The following is a 26,793-nucleotide window of genomic DNA, read 5'->3' on the forward strand; positions in this document are numbered from 1 at the left end:
GATTTGGCTACGCCTGGATAATTCAAGATGTTGGAGATCCGCAAATATTCATTTGACAATAAACAACGTATCGTGGACTGTGGTCAACAACGTTGGACTGAAAACCTATCTCAAAAATCAAAACTTAAAACATATTTAACTTTCAAATCGGTATTAACAATAGAAATGTACCTTCAGGAAGTAAACAAGAAGATCTATAAAGAAACCCTAACAAGATTCCGATGCAGCTGCCATAAACTTATGATCGAAACTGGACGTCATACCAATATAGAAGAAAACAAAAGATTTTGCCCACAATGTCAAAAATTGGACTTCAACTACATTGAAAATGAATATCATTTCCTCCTTATTTGTACTTCATATTCAACATTACGTTTACATTTTATTGATACATATTTTCACACTAATCCATCATATGAAAAATTTGTAAATCTTATGTCTTCTAAATGTAAATACACTATTACACAACTTGCTAAATATATCTACCACGCTTTTAGATTACGCGAGTCACTCACAATTCACTGATATATTATTTATGTATTATATTAATTTCATGTATTAAGCATACACTTTATTGATATCATGTATGTTCTATGGGCCTATAGCCTGAAACTTGGAGGAAATAAACTCTAGAGAAAGTCCAGGTTCAGCTAGACATGGATCCTACTTTGGTCAAAAGTTTGTTCTCCCTCTAATGAGTGTGTCACGCGTTGCACACGGGTATCACACACGTCGCGGACGGGTTCGAGTGACAAACGGGGTGCACACGGGTTGCGTAACGCGTTTCCCATGCGTGTAAGGGGAATGAACTTCAAGGCAGTAGTGTAGCTATACATAGTGATACATGCACACCCAGGAAGTCAGTTTACAACGCAGTTATATATAGTAATACATGCACACCAAGAATGTCAGTACACAACGTAGCTATAAATAGTGACATATGCACACCTAAGATGTCAGTATACAACGTAGCTATATATAGTGATACATGTAGACCGAAGATGCTAGTATAGAACGTAGCTATATATAGTGACACAGGTACACCCGGGATGTTAGTATACAGCGTAGCTATCTATGGTGACACATGCACACCCAGGTTGTTAGTATACAACGTAGCTATATATAGTGACACATGTACACCTAGGATGTCAGTATTCAACGTAGCTATATATAGTGACACATGTACACCTAGGATGTCAGTATACAACGTAGCTATATAAAGTGACACATGTACACCCAGGATGTTATTTTACAACGTAGCTATATATAGTGACACATGCACTCCCAGGATGGGAGTACACAACGTAGCTATATATAATGACACATGCACACCCAAGATGTCAGTTTTCAACGTAGCTATATATAGTGACACATGCACAGCCTGGATGTCAGTATACAACGTAGCTATATATAGTGGTACATGAACACCCAGGATGTCAGTTTGCAAAGTAGCTATATATAGTGACACATGTACACCCAGGATGTCAGTATACAACGTAGCTATATATAGTGACACATGTACACCCAGGATGTCAGTATACAACGGAGCTATATATAGTGACACATACACACCCTGGATGTCAGTATACAACGTACCTATATAGTGACACATGTACACGCAGGTTGTCAGTATACAACGCAGCTATACATAGTGACACATGTACACCCATGATGTCTGTATACAACGTAGCTATACATAGTGACACATGTACACACAGGATGTCAGTATGCAACGTAGCTATATATAGTGACACATGTACACCTACGATGTCAGTAAGAACGTAGCTGTATGTAGTAGTATATGTACACACAGGATGTCAGTATACATCGTAGATATATATAGTGAGAAATGTACACCCATGATGTAGTTATACAACATAGCTATAAACAGTGACACATGTAGACCCAGGATGTCATTATACAACTTAGCTTTATATAGTGGTACAAATATACAGGGAAATTCAGTATACAACGTAGCTATATGTAGTGGTAGATGTACATATGTATACACAGGGTGTCAGTATACAACAGAGTTATACATAGTGACACATGTACATTCAGGATGTCAGTATACAACGTAGCTATATAAAGTGACACATGTACACGCAGGATGTCAGTATACAACGTAGCTATATATAGTGACACATGTACACCCAGGATGTCAATATACAACGTAGCTATATATAGTGACACATGTGCACCTAGTATGTCAGTATACAACGTAGCTATATATAGTGACACATGTAGACCCAGGGTGACATTATACAACGTAGGTATATAATGTGACACATGTACACAGAGGATGTCAGTATACAACGTAGCTATATGTAGTGACACGTGCACGCCAAGTATGTAAGTATATGAAATAGGTTTACCTGGTGACACATGCACAACCAGGATGTTAGTATATAATGTAGCTGTTTATAGTGACACATGTACACCCAGGATGTCATTATACAATGTAGCTATATAAAGTGACACATGTACACCCAGGATGTCATTATACAATGTAGCTATATATAGTGACGCATGCACACCCAGGATGTTATTTTACAACGTAGCTATATATAGCGACACATGCAGTCCCAGGACGGGAGTACACAACGTAGCTATATATAGTGACACATGCGCATCCAAGATGTCAGTTTTCAACGTAGCTATATATACTGTCACATGTACACCTAGAATTATATATAGTGGTACATGTACACCCAGAATGATAGTATATAATGTAGCTATATGTAGTGAAAGGTGTACACCCTGGGTGTCAGTATACAACGTAGCTATATATAGTGGTACATGAACACCCAGGATGTCAGTTTGCAAAGTAGCTATATATAGTGACACATGTACACCCAGGATGTCAGTATACAACGTAGCTATATATAGTGACACATGTACACCCAGGATGTCAGTATACAACGTAGCTATATATAGTGGCACATGTACACCCTGGATGCCAGTATGCATCGTGGCTTTTTAAAGTGCTACATGTGCACAGCCCGGTTGTCAACACATAACATTATGTTTCAGACAATGTGTATAATCAGTCAGCGTGTCAATGGACAATGAACAGATTTGTCACTTAATTTGTAAAATGACTAAAATATTTAGACATTTTAGAAATTGCCTAAATGAATCAGATTTAACACATTGAGTGCAACATGTATATTGGTACGTAATCACATTGGGTGTTAGTGTAGATCATAGCAGGATGCGCATGCGCCTGAATAGCATGTCGCTGAAAAGAATGCTCCGTCACAATCGCGTTAATTATGAGATGATGTTGTGCAAAAATAATGTAATTTGACCTTGAAGCAACCCGGAATGGGTATATGTGAGTGAATCATGAACATTATTGAGCGTTTTGCTTAAAATCAAGTGTCCAAAATGTAAACAAATTTGAAGGCGAATTTACACAAGTATTGTCACTGCTGACTGACCCAGCGTCCAGGCAATCAACAAACAATGGGCAGCCCGTGCAGGGTCATTGAAGCACTGACCAGTTCTCACAGCAAGGAAGACGGCCTACGATATCCAAAGTGTGGAGGATACACGCATTGACATTTTCAAAGCAATACACAGACGGCTTGGACAACGTGATGGAATTTATTTTGAAAATGAACTGTTTGAAACATACACTGATGATAAAGAAAACGGAACGAAGAGAGGAAGAGTAGACATGAATAGTCGACGTGATTCCCCAAAATGGACGTCCACCAAAACGTGTTCACAGAGAGCATTCCAAGAAGTCGGTGATTGAGAAATGTGCGTCTTGTGTATATTGCCTATATGACTTTTTTACAAACACAACCCCCTCCCACACACTGGAAAAAAAACAAGCACGTAGCAATTGCAAGCCCGAACCCCGCCCGACCCACATGGAGACAGTTCAATGGACAAACAACGAGGTAAAGATTTTTCTACCCTTATCTATACCGGGTCCAATTTTCATTCTTTAAAAATCTGTTGTCCAGAAACTCTAAGCATTGTGGCCGGTTTTACACAGTTGATCGTGTTGTTTCCGCGGAGACATCCTAAGGTGTGAAAAGCGCAGCAATATGTTTTGGAAAAACCACGTGGTGACCAATTTTCCTTTGCACAAGTCTGATATTTTTGGCAGTCAAGACATATAACTCAACCGATGTCTAATATAATTCAATGTTTAGCGTCATGTAAACATTTGTCCCATGAACCAGCGCGTGTTCCTTCATTCAAAAATCATTTCTTTGTTTTGAAGAAACACAACCGTGTAAATACAAATATCACCAAACGTAAGTTATGCTTTTATTAAATATAATTTAATAGACACTGTGATTTCACAAAAAAAAACCATGTTGTAAAACAACCGTGTGATAAAACCTGCGCCCTTGTCAACACCTACCGTTGGATATTTATGATCAGTCAAACGGGTGATTGGTAAAAACAATGAGGGTAGGGGTGGGGTACTTGTGTCAGGAGGGTCACCTCACCTGTTAGTGGCAGCTTGGTGTGTCACTTGTAACAGGACAGGCTTTGGGCACATTTAGACACCTAATATTTTCATGACTTTGCGTTGTGATTTTTTTATCAAGGAGATATTGATGCCGAAAATACTAAAGAATGTGTCTACGGTCCCTCCGTCTGTCCTTTACGACCTCAGTTCGTTGGATCATTCACGACAAAATATAATCAAGTTTCAACAGTTTATTACAGAAAATAAAAAACACACAACAAAATATAAAACAACAATTACAAATTAGTCAATACTATTCCTAACTAAAATTTACATTATTAAGCCAAAATTCCTACTTACTTATACCTTAAGAATAAAACCCAGAAGCAGACGAATAAACCCCTAACTAAGCCACTTTAATAAATAATCACTACAGCATCCTTAACACAGTCTACGAGGACAAACAAACCACCCCTACAAACCTCCCAACACAATCGGTCAATGTATCTACATCACATAGCTTACATTATTTCCTAATTAAATCCACCCGTCCAACCCACCTTTATAACCATAAAACACTAAATCGGCATGCAACCGACAAACGCACGTGCCCGCACGTGGGGCAGGATCTGAAGCGTGCTGTCCCAAAGCGAACTACATATCGGTAAGGAGCTATAAACCACGCAAAGCTACCATATATCTTACATAATCTGAGGACATTTTAATGTTTCTTCACCAGAGTAAGGGTAGGGAGTTCGGACAGTACCGCAACACCAGATGCACTTTACAACATGCGCCGCAATGTAACATGTCTGCAGTTTCTAAATACGATGTCTCTACAAATATTGAATGTTTACTGATAAAAGAAGCTGTCATGTTACGATTTCGCGACAGAAACCCTGTAAATTCATTTACAGGTAATTGCTGCAGTTTGTCAACATTCATTGTTAATGACTAGTATATCACATAGATGTTTCTTTGACGATATTCATCTTTACTCACGTGCTTCCAAAAGCTTTACATTCTCAAGTTCGACTACTTCAAACGTGTAAACCTAATTAAATTGCATTAAACATTATTTTGAAATGAAATGGCATAGTTTACGTATTTACAGCTGTTACTTCCGTGTGTTTACACAATAACATAGCGAAACAGATGGTCATGAGCGCCAATTGAATATCTTTATTAACAAAGTATGTACGTAATTAAAGTTTAAATGCCAGAGTAATTTATACGTAATTTAAAGTCTTAATGCTGGAGACAAAAAGGTCTTGCCGTGACCTCGTGAACAGAAAGTAATGAACTATTACTCTGTGAACTCTATGACATAATCTCTGGTGTTCTCACGAGTAGTGTCGGATATGGTCGACACATTTCACTCACTACCCCGAACATAACTCGGTGTCTGTTTGTTGCATAACATTGATGAGAGATGAGTTGACTGTCAAACCAGTATTCCTCTTTTTAACAGCAAGATACTACTTTGTATACACCGGTCTAATGCTCATTTAATTGTAAAATACTCTTTGTTAGCCATTTAGAAGTTGTAGGAACATGGGGACATAAAACGGTTATGGATAGCAACTTTAATGTTTGTAGCGATGTGTCAGGGTTACTCGATCATGCGAATACTGAGTAAGATTATTGAGTAACATTGTTTATCACACATCACACATCACGCATCACGCATCACGCATCACATATTACATTTCATACATGCTACCCGTCATCTATCGCATGACACACATGGCATGACACATAACGCATTTCTCATGTATCCACGTGGAATGACAAATATCAAATATCACATGAAACATATAACATAAGGGCCGATGGAGTAGCCTTGTGGTTAAAGCGTTCGCTCGACACGCTTCAGACCCGGGTTCGATTCCCCACATGGCCACAATGTGTGAAGCCCATTTCTGGTGTCCCCCACCGTGATTTTGCTGGAATAATGCTAAAAGATGCGTATAAAAGAACTATACTCACTCACTCACTATAACATATTACATAATATTCAATGTATGCCATGACATATTTCGCGTGACACAACACATGATACATCACACAAATCACATTTCACATGATACGACACACGACATATGAGACGTATATATCACCTAGGACATGACACATGACAAAACAGGACACTACACACATCATATGCCACATGACAAATACCGGACGCCCCATATTACGAAAAACCTTTCGGGGCTCATACCACAGAATACATGACACATATCACAGGTAAAATGATACATATCATAAACATATCGAATATCACATGAAACAAGACACATCACGCATAAAAGGTAAATCACATATCACATAATACATAACAGAACACATATCACAGGATACATGATATATATGGCACATTACTTAATACATGACGCACGATACAGGACACATATAAACGAACTCATGACAAACGTCACATGAAACATATCTCCTGATATAAATCGCAAGACACAGGACACATTGCATATAACATCGCATTACACATATCTCACCTCACATATAAAATGACAAATGATATATGAAATGAAATATACCACATATGATATGACGCATATGGCACGCATACATGACATATATGGCACATCACAAATATCAATTGATCACATCACATATAACAACAAAAACATTGCATGCTACAGATCACAGGATACATGACACATATTGCACATGGCACATCGCACTTATACAATTACTCACATAACACAAAAAATACATGACACATATCACAGGATACATGACAGATATGGCACATGCCACATCACACATATACAATGACTATGATATGACGCATATGGCACGCATACATGACATATATGGCACATCACAAATATCAATTGATCACATCACATATTACAACAAAAACATTGTATGACAGATCACATGATGCATGACATATAAAACACATCACATATATACAGTTACACACATTACATGACATATATCACGGGATACATGGCGCATATGGCATATCACACATATACAATTACTCCTATCATATATCACAAACAACATTCCATGACACAGATCACTGGGCCCAACGTAAGATTACGCCTGTTTTATTCCTCAATACCTCCCTGGCAGCCAGAAATGATTGAACCATTCTGGTTAAAATATCAGGTAACAAGTCATACTTTTTGCAAGCTGAATTCACTTTGAACTCTAGCCGTGAAAGAATTGAAATAAAAAGAAATATTCAAAGTTAAAAACATGTAAAGAATCATATCTTTTTCAGAAAATATGGATATCAAAATCAAACTTTGCACCAACATTGGCCCAACGTAGGCCCGCCTATCAAAATAACGTTGGCCCAATGTTGATAGCTAACGTTGGCCCAACGTTAGATTACGCCTGTTTTATTCCTCAATACCTCCCAGGAACCCTGAAATGTTTGTACCAATCAAGTTAACACATCAGGTACCAAGAAAATCATTCTGCAAGCTGAATTCACTTTGAACCCTAACCATGAAAGAGTTGAAATAAAAATAAATACTCGAAGTTAAAAACATGTTAAGAATCACATTTTTCCGAAAATATACACATCATAATCAAACTTTGCACCAACGTTGGCCCAAATAGGACCGCCGATCAAAATAACGTTGGCCCAATGTTGATAGCCAATGTTGGCCCAACGTTAGATAACGCCTGTTTTATTTCTCAATACCGCCAAGTCAGCCTGAAATGTTTGTACCAATCTAGTTAAGACATCAGGTAACAAGCACTTCATTCTGCAAGCTGAATTCACTTTGAACTCTGACCATGAAAGAGTTGAAATAAAAAGAAATATTCGAAATTAAAAACATGTAAAGTATCATATTTGTTTTCCGAAAATATACATATCAAAATCAAACTTTGCACCAACGTTGGCCCAACGTACGACCGCCGATCAAATTAAGGTTGACCCAACGTTGGCCCAACGTTAGATTGCGCCTGTTTTATCCCTCAATACCGCCCAGTCAGCCGGAAATGGTTGTACCAATCTTTTTGAGACATGATGTAACAAGCACTACATCATGCAAGCTGAATTCACTTTGAACTCTATCCACGAAAGAGTTGAAATAAAAAGAAATATTCGAAGTTAAAAACATGTAAAGAATCATATTTCTTTCCGAAAATATACATATCAAAATCAAACATTGCACGAACGTTGGCCCAACATAGGACCGCCGATCAAAAAAACGTTGGCCCAACGTTGAAAGCCAACGTTTGCCCAACGTTAGATTACGCCTGTTTTATTCCTCAATACCGCCCAGTCAGCCTGAAATGTTTGTACCAATCTATTTGAGACATGGTGTAACAAGCACTACATTCTGCATGCAGAATTCACTTTGAACTATACTGAACCAAATCAAAAACTTCACAATCCTAAAGTTTTAACATTTTGACCAGTTATCATTGTGGGCCCTTATTGTGTATTTAAACAGTAATGGCCACGTATTGTCTTCAGATAACACCCGTTTTTGTGCAGGTGAATCGATCAAAATCATGTGCACAGCACAATAGTGGCAAAAGTGGGTTTTCACGTGCAACTGGTCACGTGGCCATAATACCGCACGTGTTTCAGCCATACTTGTTAGCAGTCATTAACCAAAAAACACACAAGAAAACAAAAGTCTGTACGGCATTTGTCATGCCACGAGTTTCAAATGTGCAACGTGAACGTGCTATCGGCATGTTTATGATTTACAGACGCGTCTACAGCAAACGGGTACCACCGCTGATAGCCCTCGGCCAGGTCGACCACGTGTGACGTCACATGCAGAGGATCGTCAGATTGTCTTACGTCACCTGCGTAACCGATTTTTGACGGCTACATCAACCAGAAATGAACTGTTTAGGGGTAGACTGAGTGCGCAAACTGTTCGAAACCGTCTGAGAACTGCTCACCTTCAAGCACGACGGTCATACTGCGGGCCAATTCTGACTCAATTACACAGACGTCAACGTCAATTGTGGGCACAGCGACACTTACGATGGACTCAGAGGAATTGGAATCAAGTCGTCTTCAGTGATGAATCCACAATTTAATTTTCGATTTGCTGATGGTAGGGAGAGTGTGTGGAGGCGCCGTCATGCACGTTACGCCCAGTGATGTGTACAGGAAGTTTACAGATTTCGAGGCGGAAGTGTCATGGTGAGTGGAGATTTCTGTGGCAATGCACACTCCAGGCTTCTTGTCATCCGTGGCAACCTCAACGCTGCTGCTTACCGCGACCAGGTACTGGCACCAGAACTGCTGCTTTTTATGGCAGCACATGGACCCGGTTTGATCTTCCAACACGACTATGCCAGACCCCACACAGCAATTTGGACAAGGAATTTCCTTCCGAATGCGTGAGTCAACGTCATGGACTGGCCGTCAAGGTCCCCCAGACCTCAATCCCATCGAACACGTCTGGGATGCTCTTGGCAGAAGTCTGCGCACTCTCTAGAACCAACCACAGAATTTGCTAGATCTTGGCACCATTTTGCAGTAACAATGGCGTCGTCTTCCCAATCATGTGTTTACAAGCATCACAAGGTCCATGCGGAGGCGTTGTGTGGCAGTTGTCAATGCACATGGTGGCCATACACGCTACTGAACTTGTGTGCCATCAGATTCTCGTGCTTGGGACTTATGATTTAAACTGTTGATGTTATTACGGAATACCGTAGGTGCTTGGAACAAATTATGGTTACCACCGTTAATTAAAATCCTTCTTTGGACATAAATGATTAAAAATGACCTTCTCTGATACATTTGTCCGTTGTATATCTTAAATGGGATTACTTTCAAAAATGTGAAGTTTTTAATTTGACTCAGTATATATCTGCGAAAGAGTTGAAATAAAAAGAAATATTCGAAGTTAAAAACATGTAAAGAATCATATTTGTTTCCGAAAATATACACATCAAAATCAAACATTGCACGAACGTTGGCCCAACGTAGGACCGCCGATCAAAATAACGTTGGCCCAACGTTGAAAGCCAACGTTGGGCCAACGTTAGATTACGCCTGTTTTATTTTTCAATACCGCCAAGTCAGCCTGAAATGTTTGTACCAATCAAGTTAAGACATCAGGTAACAACCACTACATTCTGCAAGTTGAATTCACTTTGAACTCTGACCATAAAAGAGTTGAAATAAAAAGAAATATTCAAAGTTACAAAAATGTAAAGAATAATATTTTTTCCAAAAATATACACATCATAATCAAACTTTGCACCAACGTTGGCCAAATGTAGCACCGCCGATCAAAATAACGTTGTTAGATTGCGCCTGTTTTATTCCTCAATACCGCCCAGTCAGCCTGAAATGGTTGTACCAATCTATTTGAGACATGATGTAACAAGCACTACATTCTGCAAGCTGAATTCACTTTAAACTCTGACCATAAAAGAGTTGAAATAAAAAGAAATATTCGAAGTTAAAAACATGTAAAGAATCACATTTGTTTCCGAAAATATACATATCAAAATCAAACATTGCACCAACGTTGGCTCTACGTAGGACCGCCAATCGAAATAAGGTTGGCCCAACGTTGAAAGCGTTAAGACATGATGTAACAACCACTACATTCTGTAAGTTGAATTCACTCTGAACTCTATCCATGAAAGAGCATGTCAATGAAATGCGCTGTCTTCTGGCAGGGTACTCTGGCAGACATAGTTTCTAATACGGCCAAGACAAAATTCAAAATGTTTTTAATTACATGCATAATTTCATGATATAATATTTACTTTCCAAAACAATTTTCAAGACTATGTGCAAATTCTTCACAAGTGTTTCAACACTATTAAAAGATATATGATTTCCCCATGAGTTTGCAAATTAAAAACCATCAGACAATAAGCCGGCACAAATTGAAACATTTAATTTTCCTTGGCCTTATCGACCGCCTCCGTGGTCTTGTGGTAGAGCGTCCGCCCGGAGAGCGGAAGGTCCAGGGTTCGATCCCGGGCCGCGTCATACAAAAAGACGTTAAAAGATTGTACTTGTTGTTACCCTGTCTGGCGCTCGGCATTAAGGGGCTAAAACAAGGACTGGTCGGCTCAGAGTCAGTATACTGTGTCTGAGTGGGGTATTCATGTTAAACTGCGGCATGGTATCTCAGTGAGCTAGCACTATAAATCGGCATCAGTCCGGACTAGTACAAGCAGCCACACACACACATACACGTGCATGCACGTCGCTATATAAGTGCAATAATCTTGGACGCGACGTTAAACCCCATTTCACCTCACCTCACCTTGGCCTTATCCAATACATTCAGCATTGAGAGCAACACTGAGACAGGCAAAATAGTCCATGCATCGGATCTCCTATGATTGATTGCCTTGATCCATTAAAAAATATGATGACAGCAACAAAATGACAGTCGAGTTCTGGTTTAGGTGACCATTATTTATTTGTTAAATGACAAGTCAGAACTTGGGCTGAGTGGTTAAGGAGCCTTTTCAGTCCTCAAATGAGGAATCAGACGAACTTATCACAGGGATGATCTTCAACCTTATCCATGGTCACTGCTTTTGCCTTGGTAACTGAATAAAACAATGACACAAATATAATTAAATTCCAAGGTAAGAGACATAATTTTGATCCTTAAAAAGTTGCCTTCCCTCAAACAATAATTTAATGTCTGAAAAAGTTTCAGCAGTGCTACCTCCACCCGTCCAAGTCATTAAACTGTTAAAAACTGCAAAAACTGGGAAGGTGGCATGGACAAAAATACCATGATGCTCTTGGATCATACATTGGCAGAAAAGCTTTTAACACTAAAATGAACAAGGGTAACCTCGACTCATTCCTTTTTCAAAGTTCAAAACATGAAACAAATAATTTTTGTTCCGAAAATACACTTATCAAAATCAACATTTGCACTGCAACTCTCCTATTGGTATAGAAAGTGTGTCTCACATTTGGAAAGAATCCATACAGCAGTTCCCAAGTAAAAGGTAGCACAAACATAAGATTAAAAACAACATTCTAGGTTCAAAACATGCAAAAAAATCATATTGTTTCATAAAATACATATACCAAAATCAACATTTGCACTGCACCTCTTCTATTAGTATAGAAAGTGTTTCTCACATTTGGAAAGAATCCATGTGGGAGCTCTCAAGTAAAAGGTAGCACAAACATAGAATTAAAAACAACATTCTGTGTTCAAAACATGTGAAAATTTCATATTGTTTCATAAAATAGACATATCAAAATCAACCTTTGCACTACATCTCTCTTATTAATATCTCAAGTTAAAGGTCGCACGATGTTGAATTAAAAAACAATTCTAAGTTCAAAACAAGTAAAACATCATATTGTTTCATAAAATATACATATCAAAATCAATCTCCCACTACACTCACACAAAAAAATGTCTTTGGATAAACGGACAGACGGATATCCTTGGTATGGCTTTATCAACCCACCCTTTTAGATTCGGGATATCATTAAAAAAGAAACATCTATTTTTTATTATTAAAGATGTTTGTATATATTATTGCAGGGCACATCACACATTAACACTTAATCACATCACATATCGCATAAAAAAACATTACATGACACAGATCAAAGGGTACATGACACATATGGCACATGGCACATCATAAATGTACAATTAATCACATATCAAGAAAATACATTACATGACACAGATCACTGGATACATGACACATATGGTACATGGCACATCACACATATAAAATCAATCACATCGCATATCACAAACAAAAACATTACATGACACAGATCACTGGATACATGACACACAAGGTACATGGCACATCACACATCACACATATAAAGTTAATCACATTGCATATTAAAAACACCCAAACAATTCCATGACACATATCACTGGATACACGACACAAACGTCACATGGCACATCACGGATATACGAATAATCACATCACATATCACCAAATAAAAACATCACATGACACAAATCACAGGATACATGACACAACTGGTACATGGCACATGGCACATCACACATCACAAATATGCAATTAATCACATCAGATATCACAAAAAATATTACACGACGCAGATCACAGGGTACATGACACATCCCAGAAAGAAGTCAGTCGTTGTGCCGTCCGTCAAAACAACGTTGGTCCAACGTTGATAGACAGCGTTGGCCCAACGTTAGATTACGCCTGTTTTATTCCTCAATACCTCCCAGGCTGCTTGAAATGTTTGTACCAATCTGGATAAATATCAAGTAACAAGCACTACATTCTGCAAGCTGAATTTACTCTGAACTCTATCCATGAAAGAGCATGTCAATGAAATGCGCTGTCTTCTGGCAGGGTGCCTCGGCATACATAGTTTCAAATAGGGCCAAGACAGAATTCAAAATGTTTTTAATTACATGCACAATTTTGTGATATAATATCTACTTTCAAAAACATTTTTCAAGACTATGTGCAAATTGTTCACAAATGTTTCAACACTAATAAAAGATATATGATTTTCACACGAGTTTGCAAATTAAAAATCATCAGACAATAAGCCCGGCACAAATTGAAACATTTAATTTTCCTTGGCCTTACCCCATACATTCAGCATTGAGAGCAACACTGAGACAGGCAAAATAGTCCATGCATCGGATGTCCTATGATCCGTTGCCTTGATCCATTAAAAAATATGATAACAGCAACAAAATGACAATAGAGTTCTGGTTTAGGTGACCTTTATCTATTTGTTAAATGACAAGTCAGACCCAAGTGGTTGAGGAGCCTTTTCAGTCCTCAAATGAGGAATCAGACGAACTTATCACAGGGATGATCTTCAACCTTATCCATGGTCACTGCTTTTGCCTTGGTAACTGAATAAAACAATGACACAAATATTATAAAATTACAAGGTAAGGGACATATTTTGACATAAAAAAAGTTGCCTTGCCCCAAATAGTAATTTGTTGTTTGTAAAAAGTCTCAGCAGTGCTACCTCCACCCATCCAAGTCATTAAATTGTTAAAAACTGCTAAAACTGGGAATGGCATGGACATTAATATCATTATGCTCTTGGATCGTACGTTGGCAGAAAAGCTTTTAACACTAAAATGAACAAGGGAAACCTCGACTCATTCATTTTTCAAAGTTCAAAACATGAAACAAATAATATTTGGTCCGAAAATACGCATATCAAGATCAACATTTGCACGGCTCCTCTCATATTTGTATAGAAAGTGTTTCTCACATTTGGAAAGAATCCATGTGGCAGCTCTCAAGTAAAAGGTAGCACAAACATAGAATAATAAAACATTCTATGTTCAAAACATGTAAAAATTTCATATTGTTTCATAAAATAAACATATCAAAATCAACCTTTGCACTACTTCTCTCCAATTAATGTTTCAAATTAAAAGTAGCTCAATGTTAAATGAAAAAAACAAACATTCAAAATTCAAAACATGTAAAAAATCATATTGTTTCATAAAAAACACATATCAAAATCAACATTTGCACTGGACCTCTCCTATTTGTATAAAAAGTGTTCCTCAAATTTGGAAAGGATCCATGTAGTAGTTCTTAACTTAAAGGTCGCACAATGTTGAATAAAAAAACAAAAACATCCTAAGTTCAAAACATGTACTAAATCCTATTGTTTCATAAAATACACACATCAAAATCAACCTTTCCACTGCATCTCTCCAATTAATATCTCAAATTGAAGGTCGCACAATGTTGAATTAAAAAGAAAACATTCTTAGTTCAAAACAAGAAAAAAAATCACATTGTTTCATTAAAATATACATATCAAAATCAACTTTTCCACTGCACTTACACCAAAAAAATGTCTTTGAAAGGACAGACAGATATCCTTGGTATGGTTTTATCAACCCGCCCTTTTAGTTGGGGGTATCATTAAATAAGAAACATCTAAATTTTTATTATCAATGATGTTTGCATATATTTTGCAGGGCACATCACACATTAACACTTAATCACATCACATATCGCACAAAAAACATGACATGACACATATCAAAGGGTACATGACACATATGGCACATGGCACATCACAAATATACAATAAATCACATATCACAAAAACATATATGACACAGATCACAGGATACATGACACATGCGGCACATGGCACATCATAAATATACAATGAATCACATATCACGAAAATACATTACATGAAACAGATCACTGGATACATGATACATATGGTACATGGCACATCACACATATAAAATCAATCACATCACATATCATAAACAAAAACATTACATGATACAGATCACAGTATACATGACACATATGGTACTTAGCACATCACACATCACACATATAAAATTAATCACATTGCATATCAAAAAAAATAATATTTAAATTCAATAACACATATCACAGGATACATGACATATATGTCAGATGGCAAATCACAAATATACAATTAATAACATCACATATCCCCCAAAAATACATGACACAGATCACTGGATACATGACACATACGGCACATGGCACATCATAAATGTACAATGAACCACATATCACGAAAATACGTTACATGACACAGATCACTGGATACATGACACATATGGTACAGAGTACATCACATATATAAAATCAATCACATCGCATATCACAAACAAAAACAGTACATGACACAGATCACAGGATACATGACACATACGGCACATGGCACATCATAAATGTACAATGAACCACATATCACGAAAATACGTTACATGACACAGATCACTGGATACATGACACATATGGTACAGAGTACATCACATATATAAAATCAATCACATCGCATATCACAAACAAAAACATTACATGATACAGATCACTGGGTACATTACACATATGGTACATGGCACATCACACATCACACATATAAAATTAATCACATTGTATATAAAAAAAATTAAAATTCAATGACACATATCACAGCATACATGACACATATGTCAGATGGCAAATCACGCATATACAAATAATCACATGACATATCACATAAAAAAACCATAACATGACATGGATCACAGGATACATGACACATATGGTACATGGCACATCACACATTACAAATATGCAATTAATCACATCAGTTAAAAAATATTACACGACACAGATGACAGGGTACATGACACATCCCAGAAAGAAGTCAGATGTTGTGCCGTCTGTCAAAACAACGTTGGCCCAACGTTAGATTATGCCTATTTTATTCCTCAATACATCCCAGGCAGCTTGAAATGTTTGTTCCAACCTGGTTAAAATATCACGTAACAAGCAGTAAGTTCTGCAAGCTTAATTCACTCTGAATGAACTCTATCCGAGGAAGAGCATGTTAATGAAATGCGCTGTCTTCTGGCAGGGCACCTCGGCATACATAGTTTCAAATACGACCAAGACAAAATTCAAAATGTTTTTAGTTACGTGCACAATTTTGTGATAAAATATTTACTTTCCAAAACAACTTTCAAGACAATGTGCAAATTGTTCACAAATGTTTCAACAATATTTAAAGAAACATGATTTTCCCACGAGTTTGTAAATTAAAAATCATCAGCCTGGCACAAAATGAAACATATAATTTTCCTTGGCCTTACCCCATACATTCAGCATTGAGAGCAACACTGAGACAGGCAAAATAGTCCATGCATCGGATCTCCTATAAGTCATTGTCTTGATCCATTAAAAAATATGACAGCAACAAATTGACAATAGAATTCGGGTTCAGGTGACCTCTATCTATTTGTTAAATGACAAGTTAGAAATTGAGCCGAATGGTTGAGGAGCCTTTTCAGTCCTCAAATGAAGCATCAGACGAACTTATCACTCTCAAGTAAAAGAATATTGAAAAAAGCGGCGTAAAACCATACTCACTCACCCACCCATCCGTTCTGAGAACGGGAGATTCTCAGAAAAAGTTTGTAAAGACTTTCTAAATTGTCCTTCTTGCAATGATAGACCAATAACACCATTATTTGGGTACAATTATGTCACATCAATATGTTATATATCTATCCCCGCCGCCCTGTTTAAAAAAACAATTCGAAAATCATCGAGCGTAGAATCCATGACTATTTCCGATTTCGGCTTCAAAACTTAGACTTTGATATGTACGATGCTGTATGTGCTTCCGATTTCAGCAAGGAGTCATAAAATTACAAATAGTTTGATTATTTTACATAATCTGCATTATGCTGCAAATAAATCGTTTTGTTACTATGTAAATAAGTTCAGATTATAAATAAACTTATTAAAGTTTTGATGCTTAGAAAGCTTGAGGCAGAAAAGTTTCAAGAGGATATTTCGAAGCAATGATTGCAAAGAATGTAATAAGTGGCACTTCTCTTGGGACACCCTGGGGGTTGAAGAGATCCAATAGGACTGTCACGAAGACACCCTGAAGGCAGACGATTTCTCAGATAACGTTTCGAGGCATTGACTGCTGAGATGGTATTCAGTGACACGTGGCACCTCACTTGCACGAATACACCCCAGAAGAGAGCTAAGAGGACATTTTGAGGCATTGGTTGCTAAAAAGATATTCAGTGACTCGTCACTGTCACGAAGGCACCCTTGAGGCATAAGATTTCTAAGAGGACCTTTCGAAGCATTTATTGTTAAGAAGCTATTCAGTGACACTTCACGGTCACGATGACATCCTGGAGGCAGAAGTTTTCTGATTGGACATTTCGAGGCATTGATTGCTAAAAAGATATTCAGTGACTCGTCACTGTCACGAGAGGCAGAAGGTATGAAACTGCACATCTAGAGGCATTGATTGCTAAGAATGTATCAAGTGGCACTTTTCTGACACGAATACACCCTGGAAGCAGAAGAGATCTAATAGGACATTTCGAGGCATTGGTTGCTAAGAATATATTCAATGACACTTCACTGTCACGAAGACACCCTGGAGGCAGAAGAGATCAAAGTGCATATTTCGAGGCATTGATTGCCAAAAATATACCCTGTAGGCAGAAGTGTGCTAAGAGACATTGATTGCTGAAAAGATATTCAGTGACACTTAATACCATTAATACTGTCACGAAGACGCCCTGGATACAGAATTCAATGAGGACATCTCCAGGCATTGATTGCTAAGAAAATATTCAGTGGTAATTGATTGCTGAAAAGATATTCAGTGACTCTTCACTGTCACGAAGACACCCTTGAAGGAGAAACGTTTCAATGGAACATGTCGAGGCATTGATTCCTGAACAGATATTCAGTGACACTTCACTGTCACGAAGACACCCTGGAAGTAGTAACGTTTCAAGAGGACATGTCGATGCATTGATTGCTAAGAAGAAATTCAGTGGTAATTCACTGTCACGAAGACACCCCGGAGGCAGGACAGGGCCAATAAGCCATCTATGAGTTATGATTGCCAAAAAGATTTTCAGTGAAAATTCACTTTCATGACGGCATCCTGCAGCTCATGAAGCAATTGTTTCCTAGAAGATATTCGGTGACAATTCACTGTCAAGAAGACATCCTAGAATTCTTGAACCAATGACTGCCAAGAAGATATTCAGTGGCACTTCACTGTCACGACGACACCATTGAGGCTGAAAGGTGCCTTGATTTCTTCTGGAAACATTGATGTCCAAGAGGATAGTCTTTAACAAATCACAGAAGAGACACAGACGAGTTGCAAGGACACATCTGGAGGCAATGTTTGCCTAGAAGCTGTTCAGTGGCAATTGACTGTCACGAAGAAACACTGGAAGCATTAGAGTGCCAACAAGACTTCTGGGGGCGGAAAATGACCAAGAAGACATCATTGAGGCAAAAGGCATCATCAGGAGACTCTCCAGGACCAGGTTTCTCAACTCCCATGGTCACTGGTACCCAAATAAGACCTCTGGAGACCTCGATCTAAGGGTCGGGTATGCTTCTGAGGCATGTTAGGTTCAGAGACTTAACACTGTACTAACCTGCACTAACCCGCACTAACAACCTGCACGTAGGCGCATCACTTTATAGAAAGACACTTCCAAATTCTTTAGATTTAGGTTCAAAATCGGGGATTGTTTGGTTGTCAGAGGCAGTGTCAGCCTCTTTGTATCCGCCTGAAGCATGCCTGACCACTGGATAACGATGGTCACACACTGGAGGCAAAAGGGGGTCAAGAAGACTTATGAATGCAGTGATGCTGCTAATAAGATATTCAGTGGAAACTGACTGTCACGAAGGCACTTTGGAGGCAGAAGAGATCAACGTGCACATTTCGAGGCATTGTTTGCCAAGAATTATTAAGTGGCACTTCTCTGGCACGAAGACACCCTGGAGGGAAAACAGTGACATTACGAATCTTGAGGCAATGAATGCCAAGAAGATATTCAGTGACACATCACAGTCACGAAGACACCCTGGAGGCAGAAGAATTCCATGAGAACATCCAGAGGCAATGATTGCCAAGAATATATTGAGTGGCACTCACTGTCATGAAGACACTCTGGAAGCAGAAACGTTTCAAGAGGGCATTTCGAGGCATTGATTATTAAGAATATATTCAGTGACACTTCACTGTCATGAAGATATCCTGGAGGCATTGATTGCTGCCAAGAATATATCAAGTGACACTTTGCTGTCACGAAGACGTTCTGGAGGAAGAAAAGATTTCCAAGAATGTATTAAGTCGTACTTCTCCTTCACGAAGACAACCTGGAGGCAGATGATTTCTAGGAGGTAATTTCGTAGCATTGATTGCTGAGTAGATATTCAGCAACACCTCACTGTCACGAAGACATTCTGGAGAGAAACGGTGACATAACGCATCTTGAGGCAATGAATGCCAATAAGATATTTAGTGACACCTCACTGTCACGAAGACACCCTGGAGGCAGAAAGATCCAAGAGGATATTTCGATTAGTATAGAAAGTGTTTCTTACATTTGGAAAGAATCTATGTAGAAGCTCTCAAGTAAAAGGTAGCACAAACATAGAATAATTAAAAAACATTCAAAACATGCATGTTCAAACCATGCAAGAGTTTCATATTGTTTCATAAAAGCAACACATCAAAATCAACCTTTGCACTGCCCCTCTCCTATTTGTATAGAAAGTGTTCCTCAAATTTGGAAAGAATCCATGTAGCAGTTCTCCGGTTAAAGGTAGCATACTTTTGAATGACATATTTTGACATTAAAAATGTTGCCTTCCCCCAAATAATTATTTGATGTCTGAAAAAAGTCTCAGCAGTGCTACCTCTACCCGTCCAAGTCATTAAACTGTTCAAAATTGCTAAAACTGGGAAGGTGACATGGACAGTTATACCATGATGCTCTTGGATCATACATTGGCAGAAAAGATATTACCGTATATCGCTGTGTATAAGGCGAGTTTTTCGTACCTAAAATGAGGGGGCTAAGAAGGGGGGTCGTCTTATACACGGAGTCGAAGATCTCACATTTTTTTCCACTGGCGATGTCAACCGGCGTCCGATAGCCAGCCCAGCATTTGACAATAAAACTTCGCATTTCGTCCTAAATAACTGTTCCAATAACTATTTCCATACATAAACATGATTTGTATCTCTTTTCCTTGAATAAAGTTTAATAATTTCTGCAAATAAAGTTGAAATGACCCTCTCCTCGATGCAGATTGTCAAACCAGCTGACATGGTAAAACAATCAACATCCATGAGTAGAGAGCCGGAAGTACCGGTAATCATTTGCATATTGCACATGTGACCTAACATGTGATAACCGGTGAAGCTGAAATCAATTCCCGCTGTTTTTACAGTTATATTAACAAGTGTTGGAGACGGTGTGTACAAGTGATTGTGGAATAAACACGCTGAATGTGAATCAAACATAAGCCTATTTAGTTACAACATAGTTAATTGGCGATTAAATTACTCACCATTGTCTCTTATATGTTATTACTTCATAAATGAATTTTATTTTACGGGCACCAATTTGGTGTCGTACCGTGTAAACACAAAATGGCGACGTGTGCCGGAGTTACACACGCGACCTATCATTGTAGAAAAAAAACAATGCAAGATAAACATATTTTTATTGCATATATAAGGTTTGTGTGTGCACTTGTGATGTGTGCGAAATTCGCATCAGTCGGAAAGCGCACATTAAATCTCCAAAGTAATTAACTAACTGATTTGTGATGTCCGTGTGCGAAATACGCTACAGAGCACGTTAAATCTTCTACCGGTATATCAGTCAGACTTGTGATGTGTTTCATTCCAGGTCGCCTTATACACGGAGTATAGGATTTTGGGTTGATTTTTAAGGCGTGTACAGGGGGGTCGTCTTATACGTGGAGTCGCCTTATACACAGCGATATACGGTAACACTAAACTGAACAAGGGTAACCTCAACTCATTCATTTTTCAAAGTTCAAAACATGTACAAAATCATGTTGTTTCATAAAATACACATATGAAAATCAACCTTTGCTCTGCACCTCTCCTATTTATATAGACAGTATTCCTCAAATATTGAAAGAATCCATGTAGTAGTTCTCCGGTTAAAGGTAGCAGAATGTTGAATTAAAAAACACACTGTCAGTTAAAAACATGTAAAAATTCATATTGTTTCATAAAATATACATATCAAAATCAACATTTGCAATGCACCACTCCCATTTGTATAGAAAGTGTTCCTCGAATTGGAAATAATCCATAACAGGAGCTCTCAAGTAACAGGTAGCACAAACATAGAATTTAAAACAACATTCTGTATTCAAAACATGTGAAAATTTCATATCGTTTCATAAAATATACATATCAAAATCAACCTTTGCACGACATCTCTCCAATTAATATATCAAGTTAAAGGTCGCACAATGTTGAATTAAAAAAACACATTCTAAGTTCAAAACATCTACAAATTATATTGTTTCATAAATAAAACACACCAAAATCAACGTTTGCCCGACATTTCTCCAATTAATATCTCAACTTAAAGGTCGCACAATGATGAATTAAAATAAAACATTCTAAGTTCAAAACATGTACAAAATCATATTGTTTCATAAAAAATACACTTATGAAAATCAAGCTTTCCTCTTCACCTCTCCTATTTGTATAGAAAGTGTTCCTGAAATTTGGAAAGAATCCATGTAGCAGTTCTCCGGTTAAAGGTAGCACAATTTTGAATTAAAAAACACATTCTAAGTTCAAAACATGTACAAAATCATATTCTTTCATAGAATAAATACATCAAAATCAACCTTTGCACTGCATCTCTCCAATTAATATCTCAAGTTAAAGGTCGCACAATGTTGAATTAAAAAAAACATTTTAAGTTCAAAACAAGTAAATAATCATATTGTTTCATAAAATACACATATCAAAATGAACCTTTTCACTGCACTCACGCACAAAATGTCTTTGGAAGGACGGACAGACGTATATCCTTGGTATGGCTTTATCAACCACCCTTTTAGATTTGGGATATCATTAAAAAAGGAAATATCTAAATTTTTATTATAAAAGATGTTTGTATATATTATTGCAGGAAACATCATACATTAACACTTAATCACATCACATATGGCATAAAAAAAGTACATGACACAGATCAAAGGGTACATGATACATATGGCACATGGCACATCATAAATGTACAATGAATCACATATCACGAAAATACGTAACATGACACATATCACTGGATACATGACACATATGGTACATGGCACATTTAAAATCAATAACATCACATATCACAAACGAAAACATTACATGACACAGATCACAGGATACATGACACATATGGTACATGGCACATCACACATCACAAATATGCAAATAATCACATCAGATATCACAAAAAATATTACACGGCACAGATCACAGGGTACATGACACATCCCAGAAAGAAGTCAGAGGTTGTGCCGTCCGTCAAAACAACATTGGCCCAACGTTGATAGACATCATTGGTCCAACGTTAGATTACGCCTGTTTTATTACTCAATACCTCCCAGCCAGCTTGAAATGTTTGTACCAATCTGATTAAAATATCAGGTATCAAGCAGTAAATTCTGCAAGCTGAATTCACTCTGAACTCTATCCGAGGAAGGGTATGTCAATTAAATGCGCTGTCTTCTGGCAGGGTACCTCGGTATACATAGTTTCAAATAGGGCCAAGACAAAATTCAAAATGTTTTTAGTTACGCGAACAATTTCGTGATACAACATTTACTTTCCAAAAGAACTTTCAAGACTATGCGCAAATTGTTCACATATGTTTCAACACTAATAAAAGATATATGATTTTCACACGAGTTTGCAAATTAAAAATCATCAGACAAAAAGCCAGGCACGAATTGAAACATTTAATTTTCCTTGGCCTTACCCCATACATTCAGCATTGAGAGCAACACTGAGACAGGCAAAATAGTCCATGCATCGGCTCTCCTATGATTCATTGCCTTGATCCATTAAAAATTATGATAACAGCAACAAAATGACAATAGAGTTCTGGTTTAGGTGACCTTTATCTATTTGTTAAATGACAAGTCAGACCTAAGGGGTTGAGGAGCCTTTTCAGTCCTCAAATGAGGAATCAGACGAACTTATCACAGGGATGATCTTCAACCTTATCCATGGTCACTGCTTTTGCCTTGGTAACTGAATAAAACAATGACACAAATATTATAAAATTACAAGGTAAGGGACATATTTTGACATAAAAAAGTTGCCTTGCCCCAAATAGTAATTTGTTGTTTGTAAAAAGTCTCAGCAGTGCTACCTCCACCCGTCCAAGCCATTAAATTGTTAAAAACTGCTAAAACTGGGAATGGCATGGACATTAATATCATGATGCTCTTGGATCGTACGTTGGCAGAAAAGCTTTTAACACTAAAATGAACAAGGGAAACCTCGACTCATTCATTTTTCAAAGTTCAAAACATGAAACAAATAATATTTGGTCCGAAAATACGCATATCAAGATCAACATTTGCACGGCTCCTCTCATATTTGTATAGAAAGTGTTTCTCACATTTGGAAAGAATCCATGTGGCAGCTCTCAAGTAAAAGGTAGCACAAACATAGAATAATAAAACATTCTATGTTCAAAACATGTAAAAATTTCATATTGTTTCATATAATAAACATATCAAAATCAACCTTTGCACTACTTCTCTCCAATTAATGTTTCAAATTAAAAGTAGCTCAATGTTAAATGAAAAAAACAAACATTCAAAATTCAAAACATGTAAAAAATCATATTGTTTCATAAAAAACACATATCAAAATCAACATTTGCACTGGACCTCTCCTATTTGTATAAAAAGTGTTCCTCAAATTTGGAAAGGATCCATGTAGTAGTTCTTAACTTAAAGGTCGCACAATGTTGAATAAAAAAACAAAAACATCCTAAGTTCAAAACATGTACTAAATCCTATTGTTTCATAAAATACACACATCAAAATCAACCTTTCCACTGCATCTCTCCAATTAATATCTCAAATTGAAGGTCGCACAATGTTGAATTAAAAAGAAAACATTCTTAGTTCAAAACAAGAAAAAAAATCACATTGTTTCATTAAAATATACATATCAAAATCAACTTTTCCACTGCACTTACACCAAAAAAATGTCTTTGAAAGGACAGACAGATATCCTTGGTATGGCTTTACAAACCCGCCCTTTTAGTTGGGGGTATCATTAAATAAGAAACATCTAAATTTTTATTATCAATGATGTTTGCATATATTTTGCAGGGCACATCACACATTAACACTTAATCACATCACATATCGCACAAAAAACATGACATGACACATATCAAAGGGTACATGACACATATGGCACATGGCACATCACAAATATACAATAAATCACATATCACAAAAACATATATGACACAGATCACAGGATACATGACACATGCGGCACATGGCACATCATAAATGTACAATGAATTACATATCACGAAAATACATTACATGAAACAGATCACAGGATACATGACACATATGGTACATGGCACATCACACATATAAAATTAATCACATTGCATATAAAAAAAATAAATATTTAAATTCAATAACACATATCACAGGATACATGACACATATGTCAGATGGCAAATCACAAATATACAATTAATCACATCACATATCACAAAAAATACACGACACAGATCACAGGGTACATGACACATCCCAGAAAGAAGTCAGATGTTGTGCCGTCTGTCAAAACAACGTTGGCCCAACGTTAGATTATGCCTATTTTATTCCTCAATACATCCCAGGCAGCTTGAAATGTTTGTTCCAACCTGGTTAAAATATCAGGTAACAAGCAGTAAGTTCTGCAAGCTTAATTCACTCTGAATGAACTCTATCCGAGGAAGAGCATGTTAATGAAATGCGCTGTCTTCTGGCAGGGTACCTCGGCATACATAGTTTCAAATACGACCAAGACAAAATTCAAAATGTTTTTAGTTACGTGCACAATTTTGTGATATAATATTTACTTTCCAAAACAACTTTCAAGACAATGTGCAAATTGTTCACAAATGTTTCAACAATATTTAAAGAAACATGATTTTCCCATGATTTTGTAAATTAAAAATCATCAGCCTGGCACAAAATGAAACATATAATTTTCCTTGGCCTTACCCCATACATTCAGCATTGAGAGCAACACTGAGACAGGCAAAATAGTCCATGCATCGGATCTCCTATAAGTCATTGTCTTGATCCATTAAAAAATATGACAGCAACAAATTGACAATAGAATTCGGGTTCAGGTGACCTCTATCTATTTGTTAAATGACAAGTTAGAAATTGGGCCGAATGGTTGAGGAGCCTTTTCAGTCCTCAAATGAAGCATCAGACGAACTTATCACTCTCAAGTAAAAGGAAGCACCCGTGTAGCAGTTCTCACGTTAAAGGTCGCACAATGTTGAATTTAAAAAAACATTCAAAACTTGTAAAAAAATAATAATGTTTCATAAAATACACACCTCAAAATCAACATTTGGACTGCACCTTTTATATTAGAATAGAATGTGTTTCTTACATTTGGAAAGAATCCATGTTGTAGCTCTCCAGTAAAAGGTAGCACAAACATGGAATAAAAAAAACATTCTTGTTTTAAAATGTGAAAAGGAAACAGACGATATATCTCCTTTTTACTATCCCATCACACCACGAAATCCGGTTGAAATGTAGTGATTTTGTACCCATAATTTCTGTTGATTGAATACCCAGAATAAGGTTTGCATTAGTTTCAAAATATATGTAAATATTAGTTTGCAATATACATGTAACAAGAAATATAATTATATAGCTCGATTGTTATATATTCATTGGAACAAAATCATGTAGCATTTTGGGTAGAAAATATTTTTATGGTACATCACAAACATCACGTGTATCTTGTTTCATCCGTT

General features: G+C 37.2%; 1 long non-coding RNA gene across 1 annotated transcript in view; it reads left to right on the top strand.

The window, feature by feature from the left end:
- The first annotated feature begins 3,208 nt into the window (after positions 1-3,208).
- LOC125381528 overlaps positions 3,209-26,793 on the top strand; it is an 88,550-nt gene continuing 64,965 nt past the window's right edge. Inside the window, exon 1 of the long non-coding RNA XR_007221849.1 lies at positions 3,209-3,911. This is a non-coding gene — a long non-coding RNA (uncharacterized LOC125381528). The remainder of the gene's footprint in view (positions 3,912-26,793) is intronic.

This window comes from Haliotis rufescens, unplaced genomic scaffold, assembly GCF_023055435.1.
Source record: "Haliotis rufescens isolate VD_foot unplaced genomic scaffold, xgHalRufe1.0.p SCAF_18, whole genome shotgun sequence".
NCBI lineage: Eukaryota > Metazoa > Mollusca > Gastropoda > Lepetellida > Haliotidae > Haliotis > Haliotis rufescens.